The sequence below is a fragment of the Schistocerca piceifrons genome, chromosome 1 (genome assembly GCF_021461385.2).
Source record: "Schistocerca piceifrons isolate TAMUIC-IGC-003096 chromosome 1, iqSchPice1.1, whole genome shotgun sequence".
Lineage (NCBI taxonomy): Eukaryota > Metazoa > Arthropoda > Insecta > Orthoptera > Acrididae > Schistocerca > Schistocerca piceifrons.
The window spans coordinates 754,951,642-754,966,944 of record NC_060138.1 but is presented as its reverse complement, the minus strand read 5'-3'; the positions used below and the strand labels follow the sequence as shown (position 1 = coordinate 754,966,944).

Sequence of the window (15,303 nt, the reverse complement as noted above, 5' to 3'; positions counted from 1 at the left end):
AATCAAGGAGTGTGGAAATCATGCTGTCAGCCTTGTAACATCCATTCACAACGGAGCGTATGAAAGACTCATATGATAATAAAATCCAGTTTTACACATATTTTATGCAATAATTCATTCTTAATCTCAAGTCTTCGATTTTCACCAAGTGTTCTTGTAGTCATCTTGGACAATGGAGCTATTATTATTATTATTATTACTATTTTATATCTCATTTCTGTGCCTGTTGACTGTGTGGCACTTCAACTACAGGGTATTCTACCCTGTGCTTCCCAGTATCATATTTACATCATAGAAGTAAAGACTGGACTAGAGTTTTTATTTTAAGTGGAAATAAATTCAGAAAAATATTTACATCACATATATGCGAGAGTGAGATATCCTGCATGCTACAACAATTTCTTCTTTCCACTTTGGGTGAGATGATGCCAACTTATTTTACTTTGTTTACAGTTGCCGCTAGATGACTATCAAGGAATAAGGGAGCAATGGTTTCATGAAAAATTTTCTATCACCTTCCATTACTGTATTGGAATCATCTGTGAAACTTTTGGGCTTAAATTAAAAAGTAAAGTTTTTCCACTCTTGGGATGATGAAAAATAATCATCTGTATTACTAAGTGACTGTCCCAGAAACTGGTACTAATTGCAGCTTGCCTACCTAATGGCTTCCAGGGGGAAAGAAAAAATTGTTATTTTCAGTACTTCACGTAATTATTGACCGAATTTAAACTTTTAACACAATAAGACAAATAGTACAGTTTGAAATTTTGTGTGGGTGTGTTTCGAGGCAGCGTAACTGATGTCATGCAGATACTCAGACTTTTTACACAGAATCTTAAACCTTTATAAACTCTTTCTCATTGACACCCCTCCACAAAATGATGAAAGGAAAAACGGTTTATTGCTTACTACATTTTCGCTGTTCATGCCGTCAAACTTCATCATGCATGCACAAGGTTTCAATTCATTACTTTTTTTACTATAAACTCGATTTGCAACAAACTTTGCCAGCAGTTTCTAAACATATCACGCAAAATTATATCATTGTACAGCACACAGTTCTTGAGATATGACATCATAAACATTCAGATGCCTGGAAAACCAACTTTTGCTTAAAATGAAGTGCTTATTACACACACTATGTTCATCCAGTGTCATAATGAGAGCAGTTGGAAACTTTCATCAGACTAATTGTAACTTCGAACCATTCCTTGAGTTTTTCTCGCTTACATGCTTAAAGTCAAATATTTAAAAAAATAACTCATCTGTGAAGTAATCAGGCATTTGAAGTCGTTCTATACATGGGAGCTTGATTCTTTAAAGAATCATTGTTTAATGATTCATACCTGATATATGATGTGGTAGAAGCAATGTTTTTAGTATTGGCATTGTCATCGGCATTTAAATGACAGTTACAAAATGTAACCCAGATGAAACGAAACTGATATACAAAGAGAAAAGCAGCAGACACACACTGAACACCGAGGGATTTCTGAGAGCAGGTATCTTCTCTGGCCTGCAGATAATTCATTGATACATAATTTCTGGCAGTTGTCCAAATGTATTACAATGGGAAATTCAGCATTTTTATTTTCATTAATAATACATCTAAATTAACACTATCAAAATCCCTGTTAGGATCCAACACTGTTAAAACAGTCACTAGATGTCTGTCCATAGCTTATTTGATGCCATATAACATTCTGATTAATGTAAATGGCGTGTGTGGTAGTTACACAAGACTGACTGGTATTTATCATAAATATTACATTTTTTTAGGTAGTCCATCAGCTGTTCATGAATGACGTACTCTACGGCCTTAGGTGCTGCAGATACAATGAGGAGTCTAGTCACATGATCATTTGGTTTTTCATTCTTGGGTGCTGGTTGAATTAAGCTGTTTCACATCAGTAGTGTATATAATGATAATTGTAGATGTATGTAAGAATCAGAATAATTATGTCAAAACTGTTGTTAATCATACCTATGTTGCTCCTAAATTACCTACTGCATCAACCGAGACTTCCAATACATCTTTCGCTACTATGTGTACTGAAAAATGTTTTAACAGGAACATACCTGTCGCAAAAGGTCACTCCTTATGGCAAACTCCTTACCACAGCTTGATATTTGCCTGGAGTGTTGAAAGCAGTTAAACTGGTCTGCCTTCCCTAAGCCAAAGTTGCACAGTTTATTCCACATTTATGCTGGATTTGACTCAGTACAACAGGATGTTAATGTGCAGTTTCCTTCACTTTTTCCACAGCTTATTTTATACCTCATAAGGTTCAGAGTCTTGCTTACTCATCACCTGTTGTTGTTCCACTGCCAGCCAATGAGCAGGGGCTCTCTTTAATTTGACTGAATGCCGAGAAAGATGTTTGTCATAAAATGTATTTGTAGTTGAGACTTACTTCTAGCAGTCTGTATAGTGTACATTAAAAATATGACATGGGCCTCACACAATAGGTTGTTATTGCTGAGAAGGAAGAGGTGGGAGAATGATTGTTGAAAAGCTGAGTTAACCATTAAATGACTGTGCCGCACATACAAGAATGAAACCAAATTTTAAAGTCTGACTTAATTATTAACAATGTAGGAAAAGACAGACCGCTACTTATCATAAAGAAGACATGTCAAGTTGCAGACAGGCACAGTTAAAAGACACTTACTTAAAGTGTTTGGATACAGCCATCATCAATAAAATAGACACGCACACCTCACACCCACATGACTGCCAACTCCAGCATCTTGGGTTGGAATGCAACTATCAATCTGTCTTTTCCTACAATGTTGATATTCCTACCTGATGTTTCCAGTGTTTCATTAATTAATTATTGACCATGTATGTAATGAATAGTTTCCTTTTTTCATTCTTGCAGATAATACAGCAGTTCTGCTAGTAATATGTAAAATGCACAACCAGACATAAAAAGCTGGTTTGTTGTGCTGACAGCCTGATGTCCATCTTCTCAGTTGGCGGAATATCAAAACCTTATGTATTATTGTTGCTGTGTCTTTACTTTGCCAGCTCACTTACCGAGATATTACTGACTGTGGATATATTGTATCAGATGCTTGAACAAATTGGAATGAATCTCCACAGTTTGTTTGAAGTTTACCACAAAAACATATATATAACCTAGTTCCTTTCCTACACTTTCAGTGCTATCCACAAGAATGGCTAAAACTAGGTAGTTAGGCATATAATAACAGCATCTGTCATAATATAGTACAACAATCAAACCAACTGATTTCAAGCAAATATTTCTCACTGGTTTATAATGGTGTAGCACTCATTCAACTCAATCGTAATCAGTTCTTCATCCCACTCTTGCCAGTAGTACTACTTATTTAATTCTGTAACCATGAACAGGACACAAAAACCAAGCAAGCGAATACTAGTAATAAAAATCTTACTCAAAACTTTATGATCACTACATGGATTTCTACCTGAACAACAAGTTCTTGCCTCCAATGTATAGTAATTGATCAGTTATATGCAGTGTTATACAAAATTTTATTTTTAAACTAAAAAAAAAGTGCCCTTAAAAATTATGTTGTGAAGTATCTGTACCCGTTATTTTTCTTGTATTTGATGCTTTCGAATCTTCATCTATGCTTTAATATGATGTATCAGGTGACACTCAGACCCATTGCATTCCTCTTACTTGCCCCTAAACTTCATCACAACGCATATCCCTATCTTGAATATACTGCCACTTACATAATTGTCAAATAGACCATAAAAGATTTGTATCAGTTTTTTACTTCATTTGTTTATAGTTTTTGAAATGAAATTAAGATTCTGAAGGAAAATTGTGATAATCAGTTAAGATACGAAATTACGTATCAGGGAGAATATATAAGAACTTTGCAGTTCGCTGATGAGATGGTAATTCTGTCAGAGGTGGCTAAGAACCTAGAAAAGCAGTTGAAAAGACTGGATAGTGACTTGAAAAGAGATAAGATGAACATCAATTAAAGTAAAACGAGAACAATGGAATGTAGGAAGGATTTTCTAAAGCCATTTTGTCTGCAGTGTAGCCTTGTATGTAAGTGAAATGCGGACACCAAGCAATTCGGACAAGATGGTGATAGAAACTTTTGAAATGTGGTGCTATAGAAGAATTCCAAAGATTAGGTGGATAAATCAAATAACCAGTGAGCAGGAACTGAATTGAATTGGAGAAATTTATGGCTCAACTTGACAAATAGAAGGGATAGACTGATAGGACACATTCTGAGGCACCAAGAATTGTCAATTTAGTAGAGAGAGAGAGAGAGAGAGAGAGAGTGTGTGTGTGTGTGTGTGTGTGTGTGTGTGTTTTCGGGAGGAGGGGGGGGGGGGGGGGTAAAACTAACTGCGGAGGGGGATCAGGGCTTGAATACAATAAACAGGTCCAAATCCATGTAGGTTGCAGTAGTTATGGAGAGTGAGGATACTTGAACAGGATAAACTAGTATGGAGGTCTGCATCAAACCAATCTTCAGGCTGAAGCCCACCACCACAACAGGTGAAGGGACATAATTCTGTTTAAAAAGGTAATATAGTATACTGCAAACCTGACAATGCATTTTTAATGTTCTCTTACACACTTTTTTTTAGCCCGACCAGAAAAATTTAAACGGGAAGCAGTCCAAAGTAGTTACAGTTGTTCTAATTGTATATATATATATTTTTTTCCTTACAGAAACTTTTCGTACATATTACCTCTTCCGCAATTTTAAACGAAATGTGGAACACTGTTATGCACCGCATAAGCAAAAGCGTTTTACAGATTTAGCAATGATCATCAGTCCAATCATGACAAGATGCAAAACGGAAATTTTAAAATGCCAGACTCTACAAAATCCAATTACAGCCATACTTGTTCTTGTATTTACTGTGGGCACAAGGCAGTTGTATTCTGAATTCTGAGGCAAACTGTTACTTTAATTATAATTTGATGTATGTTAAGTTCTGTATAATAACTTTCAGATAAGGTAAGAGTCTGAATGACTGCTTGGTGACATTTGTGAGGCATCACTTAGTAACCTATTGTCATGATGAATTTTTCATCATTTTGGGTTGTTACAAAACAAATACTGACAATTGGGCAGATTTATTCAATCTACTAGTTTAAGATGAATACTGAAGGCTGAAATTGTAGAAGTGTATCCTTCGTTGACAGCAGAAAAATATGCCCCCTCCCCCACCAACAGTGCGACTCAACAGATATGACAAGTGTTCAAAACTGTTGGGCACAATATGGTAATCCTGCATAGCTGTCCTGGGCAAGGTCCGGTCACAAACTATGCTTTCTCCCTCTGCACAACATTACATCAAATCCCCACTATACATGCAAACTATTCTAGTATACACTGGAAAAAAAGGCATGCATCCATCAAAATGAGGTGACTACAGCTGACACTAGTTAAATATCTGTTCTAACAATCCAATACTCAAAGCTATATATTAAAGGTTTTGTTATTAAATTAAACCTATGAAAATCTCCTGAAATTTCAAACAAGTACAGTGTTTTTGCATGTGTTTTAGCTTTTGAATTTGAACAATCATCACATGTGTTGTCCATTATCAAAGTCTTACAGCCTAACTGCTTATGCTGAAAACTGAAGAAAAATGTAAACAAGCGAATAATACACTTTAGAGGACAGCTCTACCTTTCACTATTTCCACCCTTTCATTTACAGAGTACCCTAACTTCCAAATGCTTAAGAAATTTTTTTTGTAGCCCCACAGTTTTTGGCCATGTTTATGAGTATATTGTTTTTAGATTTTTACCGACTGATGTAAATTTTCATATGTGCCACCTTGCAACTGAATGGTGTCAGAGGCTGATGAATGCACTGTTCCAGTATTTGCATGTCTGGGATGGGCTCTGAATACATGACTTCATGTGCCCCCACAGGTAGAAATCTAAAGGGTTCACATCCAGATACTGGGTGGATCATGTGACTGCACCACATCATCCAATCCATCGGCACTTACAGATGCCAAGATGCCTCCCATGTAAATGCGGAAATGAGCTTGAGCACCATCATATAGTAGCTACACTACCCTTTGTACCACCGAAGGTATGTCTTCAACAAGGAAGGTAGGGTCACCTGCAGAAAGTGCAGAAGTGCCTCGCCTGTGAGGTGTTTTGAAAGGGTGACTGGTCCTAAGAGGTGCTTCCCAATATCACCCATCCACAGATTGAGGCTGAACCAGTGCTGATGGCCTCCTTTCACCCTACCATATGGATTTTGCACAGCCCACAGGTAGCTTCTGTGAAGGTTGACGATAATGTCCCTTGTAAAGGTAGCCTCATCGCTGAATAGGATGGATGACAGAAGTATTATTCCAATGTACTACTGAACCCACAGCATCTACAGTACTCACAGTGTACTTAAGACACATGTTACTTAGGCTGCCATCAAACTATGGTTAATAACTTTCAAATTTGTACATAAGATTATACAAGTAGCAGAAATGTCCTTTCAGAAATCAAGCAGCCTATTTGCTATATAAAATTGAAAGAATAGGAAAAAAGGGGGAGAGGGTGTTGTAACATACTGACAATTTGCAAAAAAACATTAAATTGTCTTCTTCCTTGTCTCTTACGAGTAAGCTACCTAATGTGGGTGCTACACTGTTCAGAACTTGACATTCGGTTTCCTAAATTCTTTCGACATGACCCGCTGACATCAACCTACAAGGATGAAGGAAAAGTGGAAAGAGTGGGGACTAGTGTAGCAGGGGATACAACCCGTCGGCTTTGGACAATGACGTCACAAGTGGCCAATCGAGAAGCGATTCTTCTTAGTGTTGTAGCTCCCTTCAGTGGCTTGTGTTTTTTGGCTTTTTAAAAAAAAAAATCTCACGAGATAGAATAAACAGATCCACTTTATTAAGCAATCAGTAAAAAAACGAAACTGAAACATAACAGCAAAAGCGAAAATGGTAAACTGCTCTCTGGCGACTTGTGACGTCATTGTCCAAAGCCGACGGGTTGTATCCCCTGCTGCACTAGACCCAAAGAGTGCACAGTGAGATAAAAGCACATGGTTGCAACACCATCCAAAGAGAAGGTGTACCTGAAAGACCCTGGAGGTAGGAAGAGTCATCAGATTGACTTCAGTGTGGCTACAAAAAGGTTTGGGAATCAAATGAGACACTGTAGAAGCTACCATGGCCCAGACACTGATAGTGATTATAAAATATTATCTGAAATTCGAAAGACTTAGGTGGAAACAGCACTTTTAAAAACTTTTTGCAGGAAATACTGGAGACCTGGAACTAGAGAACACTGAGGAAATCGATCTGGAAGAGGAGGAAGACTATATCTTGCACAATGTGTTCGATCTTGCATTCAGGCTGCTAAAACCTGTAAAAGTCACTAAAGTTGATGGCATACCAGTGGAACTCAAGGCTGCTGGAGAACAGCTGTGTAAACAACTGTTCTATACAAAAATGGGGAGCTCCCAACAGACTTCAAAAAATGTATCACAGTGCCAATACCAAACAAACCATCTGCAAAGAGATGTGAACAATATAGGACCCTCATTTTGGTAACACATGCGTAAGATCTTACCTATCATTCTAAGGTGGATAGAAGGGAGGATAGATACAGTGCTCATGGATGACCAGTTTGGTTTTCGAAGAGGTGTAGGAACATGAGAAGTAATACACCTACTCGGCTTATGATTGATTCAGGAGGAAATAGTAAAGAATGGTGAAGACACATATATTGCCTTCGTTGAGTAGAAAAAGCATCTGACAGGATAGATTGGTGGCAGCGTTTTAAGAACCTGAGAGAGATTGGCATAAACTACAAGGACAGAAGATGCAGAGACTGTATAGAGAAGAGCTGACTGTCATAAGGTGTGGTGAACATCAAGAAGAAGCTACTACTAGCCAGGAGGTATGACAGAGCTACTCACTGTCTCCCACCTTTTTGAGGAGATCAACAAAATGTATGATGAGATAGAAGAGATTATTCAGATAGTTAGGGGAGCTAAAAATTTAATATTAATGGGGACTGGAATTCAATAGTAGGAAAAGGAAGAACAGGAAAAGCAGTAGGTGAATATAGACTGCATGAAAGAAGAAGCCGCCTGGTAGAATTTTGCACAGAGCATAATTTAATCAAAGCTAAGACTTTGTTTAAGAATCATAAGAGAAGGCTGTATACGTGGAAGAGACCTAGAGACACTGGAAGGTTTCAAACAGGTTATATAATGATTAGACAGAGATTTAGGAACATGATTTTAAATTGCAGGTCATTTGCAGGTGCCGGTTTGGACTCTGACCACAATTTATTGGTTATGAACTGCAAATTAAAACTGAAGAAACTGGAAAAAGATAGGAATTTAAGGAGATGGCACCTGGATAAGCTGAAAGAACGAGAGATTGGAGAGAGTTTCAGAGGGAGCATTAGGGAACGATTGACAAGAATGGGGGAGAGGAATACAGTAGAAGAAGAATGCATAGCTTCGAGGGATGAAATAGTGAAGGCAGCAGAGGACCAAGTAGGTGAAAAGATGAGGGCTAGTAGAAATCCTTGGGTAACACAAGAGATATTGAATTTAGTCGATGAAAAGAGAAAATATAAACATGCAATAAATGAAGCAGACGAAAGGGAATACAAATGTCTAAAAAATGAGATCGACAGGAAGTGCAAAATGGCTAAGCAGGAATGGGCAGAGGGCAAATGTAAGGATGCTGAAGCAAATATCGCTAGGGGGTAAGATAGATACTGCATACAGGAAAATTAAAGAGACCTTTGGAGAAAAGAGAACCACCTGTACGAATATCAAGAGCTCAGATAGAAAATCAGTTCTACGCAAAGAAGAGAAAGCAGGAAGGTGGAAGCAGTATACAGAGGGCCTATACACGGACGACGTACTTGAGGGAAATATTATGAAAATGGAAGAGAAAGATGAAGAGGGAGATATAATAACTGCGTGAATAATTTGACAAAGCACTGAAAAATTTAAGTCAAAAGAAGGCCTCAGGGGTAGACAACATTCTGTTACAGCTGTAAGAGAGCCTGCCATGACAACTCTCTTCCATCTTGTGAGCAAGATGTACGAGATGTGCGAAACACCCTTAGACTTCAAGAAGAATATAGTAATTTCAATACCAAAGAAAGCAAGTGCTGACAAGTGTGAAAATTACTGAACTATCAGTTTAATAAGTCACAGATGCAAAATACTAACACAAGTCCTTTACAGAGGAAATGAAAAACTGATAGAAGCAGACCTCGGGGCAGATCAGTTTGGATTCCGGAGAAATGTAGGATCACACAAGGCAGTGCTGATACTATGACTTCTCACAGAAGATAGGTTAAGGAAAGACAAACCTATGTTTATATCATTTGTAGACTCAGAGGAAACTTTCATAATATTGACTGGAATACTCTGTTTCAATTTCTAAAGGTGGCAGGGGTAAAATACAGGGAGTGAAAGGCTATTTACAATTTGTACACAAACCATAACGTAGTTACAAGAGTCAAGGGGCATGAAAGGGAAGCAGTGGTTGAGAAAGGAGTGAAATGGGGTTGTAGCCTATCCCCGATGTCATTCAATCTGTATATTGAGCATGCATTAAAGGAAACAAAAGAAAAATTTGGAGTAGGAATTGAAGTCTAGGGAGGAGAAGTAAAAACTATGAGGTTTGCTGACGACATTCGAATTCTGTATGCGACAGCAAAGGACTGGGGAAAAACAATTGAACGGAATGAACAGTATCTTGACAGGAGGATATAAGATGAACATCAACAAAAGCAAAATGAGGATAATGGATGTAACTGAATTAAATCAGGTGATGCTGAGGGCATTAGATTAGGAAATGAGACACTTCAAATAGTAAATGAATTTTACTATTTGGGAAGTAAAACAACTGATGATGGTCAAAGTAGGGAGCATATAAAATGTAGCTTGGCAATAGCAAAAAAAGTGTTTCTGAAGAAGAGGAATTTGTTAACATCAGGTATAGATTTAAGTGTCAGGAAGCCCTTTCTGAAAGTATTTGTATGGAGTGTAGCCAAATATGGAAGTGAAACATGGACGATAAACAGAGTAGACAAGAAGAGAATAGAAGCTTTTGAAATGTGGTGCTACAGAATTATGCTGAAAATCAGATGGGTAAATCACATAACTAATGATGAGGTACTGAATAGAACTGGGGGGGGGGGGGGGGGGGGGAAGAGAACTTTGTGTTATAACCTGACTAAAAGAAGGGATTGGTTGGTAGGACACATCCTGAGACATCAGGGGATCACCGGTTTAATACTGGAGGGAAGCGGGGGAGGGGGGGGGGGTGTTAAAATTGTAGAGGGGGACCAAGAGATAAACACAGTAAGCATTTTCAGACAGAAGTAGGTTGCAATGGTTAATTGCAGATGAAGAGGCTTGCACAGGACAGATTAATGTGGAGAGCTGCATTAAACTATTCTTTGACCGAAGAGCACAACAACAACAACAACACTGAGAGGGCAACAGATGAAGCTAGGATGAAACTAATGGCTGTAGGAGGAGTTAGAATTCATGGCAAGAAAACAGACATGCTGAGATTTGCTGATGGCATCACAGTGTTAAGTGAAGATGCAGAACAACGAGAAGTGATGCTGGTCCATATGGAAACCACACTTAGATCCTCCTATAATATGAAAATTAATAAATCAGATCATGGAGGAGACCAGGTGCACCACCTATAACGCTCTGGGGGCCAAAGACTCACACATTCACAATGAAAGTACACTGCGTACAGAAGTATGTGAAAAACAGATGAATAACAGAAAAGTAAGATTTTTTTTTTATATTCAGTAATTTAGGATACAGCAAAGGGAGATACTAAGCACTTCTTTCTTGGTAAATGAATGCTGTTTTAGTATGATGAGTTACATCTTTCAGTTTTAAGATGAGGTATAGGCCTACTATACAAAAAAAGCATCTGTTGTATAGTTAATGAGCTGCACATAACTGATCTTCCAATAAGGAAATGACATAGAAACTTCAAAATCCCTTAATCAAAACTAGTGAAATATACATAATTGCAATGGTTGTCTCAAAACTCTTCGCAGTGTATAATTACACAGTGTACCATTAAAAATAAACATACCTGAGTATCAAAATAAAAGTGTAGCCTTTAACCCTACTTTTTGATCAGTTATGTTCGTTTAGCATATACAAATCTAACCTGATATATTGAAAGGCGGGTACTAATTAGAGCGCTGGACGTTTTCATTGGGAACGAATGTTTTTCCACGCTGTTCTAGATGTTTCAACCACTTTCACAACTGCAGGCACTCACAACTTTAACATTGTAATCACGAAAACAATGAAGACCTGGATTTACGTCAGAAAACTAATCGACATACGTTCGGAAAATTGTGTAGTTCATCTGTCTGTTGGAAACACTGTTGCTGTAATTTCTTGTTACTGCAGAAAAATTATTCGATTAGATATCCTGTATTAAACGATATGATGATTAGTTTCTATTCAAAACTCAAGAAAATCGTATTTTAAGCTACCCACACAATCCTTCTTAACCAAACCTGGTTTCTCCACACTAGAGAAATGCGCCGAGTTACGAAGTGCACCAACAGATAGCTCTGCAAATGCTTTTCGGTAAAATATTACTATTCTAGTCATTCAGTGACCTATTTAACAATATCAATTAAAACTCCTTAATCAAGAGAGTATCTGAGCGAAGTCTTCGTTGAAAGTAATTCTCCTATGCCGTTATGTCTTGTATCTGGTGCTGTAATTTCACTTTTCCTTTTACTTAAGTTTTTGTTGGGCATCTCCGGACGAGCATTAACTTCGCTCAGAATTCAAAATTTACTTTACGTATAGGCTTAATATGGACCTTTATGGAACACTAATTAATTCTGGAAAACAAAGATAACTGTAGGAAAGACATACAATCTTCAAAAAGGAATGTCAACACAAATTAAGTGCGTTATAATAAAGGAGCTCACTTGACTTCGGAACCATGTCTGAATGCAAAGTGTAAGTGAAGTGTCCTAGAGACCTACATTTATCCTCTCTCCACTTTTTTAAATATTACGTAACGAAGAATATTTTAGTGAAAATTTTGCGTCGGAGACATTTTTAAGAGCTTCCTGAAGCTCAAGAACAAGAGAACGTTGTTCAACATAGTGCAGTTACTGGTCAAAACATGCATGAGGAGACTGCTACTAGGCCTATGAGCGTTCCGAGCTCCGTTGCCGCTACGACTACACAGTCCACAGCTACGGACCACAATTCAGCCGAGCTACAAGTGTCATATTCTTCAAGCTCTGCAGGTAATTCCAAGTTCTCTCGTAAACCTTGACGCCGTGTATCACAGTAGTCCGTCCTATTTAATTTGGCGGTTCTGTGTCGTGACACCGTTGTGAAATTGTTTACAAAGTGACCTGTTCATAAAATGTCTAATTAACAAGTGTGAGTACTTTTATGGATATTTGGGTATCTTGCACACAGATAAACCGAAACTTATAACAGCTTTCTAGGATATCACATTTCCAGCAGAAAAACAGATGTATAACGCTTGAAATAATTTCTTAATTTACGCCACCACATTTTGAAACGAAGTCATGTAAAGCAAAACATTTGCACGTACTATGTGTTGTACTTCTTAGTGTGTACAAACGCTAACGAAAAGCGAAGCCGGAACTGGCCATTTGAGCGTGTTAGTAGGACATGCCGTGCGAAAGGAAGAGTTGAGGCAGGTTATGTGACTGCGCGAAAGTGGTTTCTTACAGCGAAAGTAAAACGTTCATGTCCTTCGATATTACATCAGTTACTTTCATTGTCACGGATCGTAGACATTAAAAACAGCTTGCGAACTGCATAATTAGAGCGCTGTCAGCTACAAGCATATGCTTATGTCTTATCAGTGAACGTTTTATCTGCAGAGCGCAAATGTGGCACAGTATAAAACTGTGCCATTGTGTTAGTAGCATGCGATCAATTATAGGTGCAAACAACTCTACATCATGCAGCTGTACTGGTAAAATGTTGCTGAAGTTTGAGGTATCCCTCTTTATTTTAACAGTATCATCACAAAAATAAACTGTAGGTAGAAAAGACAATGCATAACACACATCAGCTTTGCATTTGTGGAAAGAAATAGTGCGATTTTCTCAAGTGTCGGACTAGTAGAAGTCATCTGCGCATGCGTTGCTTATTAATTCTCTTCGTGCATTCCACATATTTCACGAAATCACACTGAATATGAAATGATATAATAAGGATACCAAAGCTTTACGTTAGTCCACACAAAAATAATATTGATATCAATATACATACATTTCCCATTCCAAATGGGCGTGGAAATGAAGATGCTTAGTAAACTCGTCGTGTAAAACGCCAAAAGAAAATCAGAAGTGAACTAGTGTTTAGTTCTTGGAATTTGCTTTGCAGCAGAAATTTATCGTAACATGCACAGGAGAAACATTTCAGCTGTATTAGAATGCATGGAATTTGTATTATTGGAATGAAGTATACATACAATTATATTAGTGTGCAAACAGAAGAATTGTGTCACATGATATAAGGTACGAATCCAATTTCGCCTTTACGATTGTATCGTCCAGAACGTCAGAATAATCATCGAGATGTGACGACTGTATTTATTTCATTATTATTGGTAATAAAAACATCGAGCTGCCTGTTTTAATTTGCTAAGCTTGTTGTGCTTTATCGTACCTCCTTGGTGGTGTTTTGTTTTAGACGGGCAATAAAAAATACAGTTTCCATTCCTTCGTGCCGTCATGCTACTTGACACGTTGTCGGGCGTATAAATGTGTCTGAAATCTAAAGGTCACTCACTATAAATCACATGTAGATTACTGTCAAATGTACTCAGTACTTAACGTGCGGATGTGGTATTCCTCTTAGATGAATGATTAGCATGTTCAGGAGAACTATATATAACGCTTTTAAGACTATGTTAATTTGAAGACAGTCTCTAAACATTTGAAGTTATAGAAACTATTTACAGTTAATAAGTATTTAAAACTGCTGAAGGCGTCTGTAGTTAGTGGGATTACAGAAATAGCTGGAAATCTGTATGTCGAAGAAGACGAAATAAAAACTGTTTGAAATCTAGTAATGTTGCATGAAACGTGCCGTAAACGAGCCAAATGTAGGTAGAAACATTTAGGAACATCACACCCACGAAATATTATATATATTTACACCGTTTAATTTGTTTGAGATGTGTTAACGCAAATGATTATAGTGTGTTGGTAGAGCTTGCCATGACTTTGTTGTGTGTTATTTTGGCTGTAGCAAAGAAACAAATGTTAAGTTTTACTGATGGCCCATGAATCATCAACAGCGATGCAGTCTTGCTTTTTATTTCAGGTACTGATTCCTTCGCCGCGTTAATGCCGATTAAGTACGTTTTACTGGAAAATTTGTTCATTCGAAGGCATACGAAGTCGAATGATTGAGATTATTTCCAAAAAGGAGCTTCTGCCCAGATATTTTATTAGGTCAAGTGGATGTGCAATGGAAAAGTTGAAGCCACTGTTTTGGATCATCCGCCATTGTAGTAAATGCCATAACCAGCAAGTTTCGTCAAAAATAAATGGATAAAAATGCTTTACCAGTGTTTTTATTTTCTTACCGCTAAGTGGTTAATCAAAATAAACCTTCACACTCAAAGAGATCAGCGGAAATTATTTTAATGTACATAAACCAGTGACGTGAATTACGGTTTTATTGACGAGACGGCCCGTAAAAGAGGTGGCGGTGTAGCACAAATTAAAGCAGTAACAATAGATAAGTAAACATTATGCTCAGATCGCACTTGGATTCCACGTGAGACTACGACGGGAGCAGCAAGGCAGCCACGTGTTGAACAAAGCTGCGTAGTGCGGTTGCCACCTGTTGAGTAGCCGCGTCGCTGTTACGCACACTCGTCCCTGTGCGTTAAGATAGCCGAAGTTTTCCTCTATATTGATCTTGTCAATAGAAGATTATAAAAGCCAGCGACTGAGTTATGAAGCATCACATTGCTCAGAATATAACTTAGTGATTCGGGATATCTAGCCTTTGAAAGAAGGAATGGTGGTAGGTACAGTTTTTCTTGAACAATTACACTGTGGCGATGAGCGTATCTACGTCTATATTCCGCAATTTGCGTACAGTATGTGGTAGTGGGTCCTTCTGGTGCCACTGCCATTGTCCTCCCTTTCCTGTTCCACACACAAATAGTGCATAACAAGAACAACTGTTGTTTCGGCATTTTTAAACCTCTGAGAGCTGAACGTACATCGATAAAGTCATAACGACGTTTGT

The 15,303-nt window shown here is 37.8% G+C and overlaps 2 long non-coding RNA genes across 3 annotated transcripts in view; one reads left to right on the top strand and one right to left on the bottom strand.

Annotated features, from left to right (window-relative positions):
- The window catches only part of LOC124712161, a 32,808-nt gene extending 21,305 nt beyond the window's left edge, over positions 1 to 11,503 (bottom strand). For both annotated transcript variants that reach the window (XR_007005574.1, XR_007005573.1), the window contains exon 1: positions 11,189 to 11,503. This is a non-coding gene — a long non-coding RNA (uncharacterized LOC124712161). The remainder of the gene's footprint in view (positions 1 to 11,188) is intronic.
- A 660-nt stretch (positions 11,504 to 12,163) lies between these two features.
- Positions 12,164 to 14,606, top strand: LOC124712143. The gene is made up of 2 exons (XR_007005572.1): positions 12,164 to 12,299; positions 14,365 to 14,606. It is a non-coding gene; the product is annotated as an uncharacterized LOC124712143 (long non-coding RNA).
- The last annotated feature ends 697 nt before the right edge of the window (positions 14,607 to 15,303 follow it).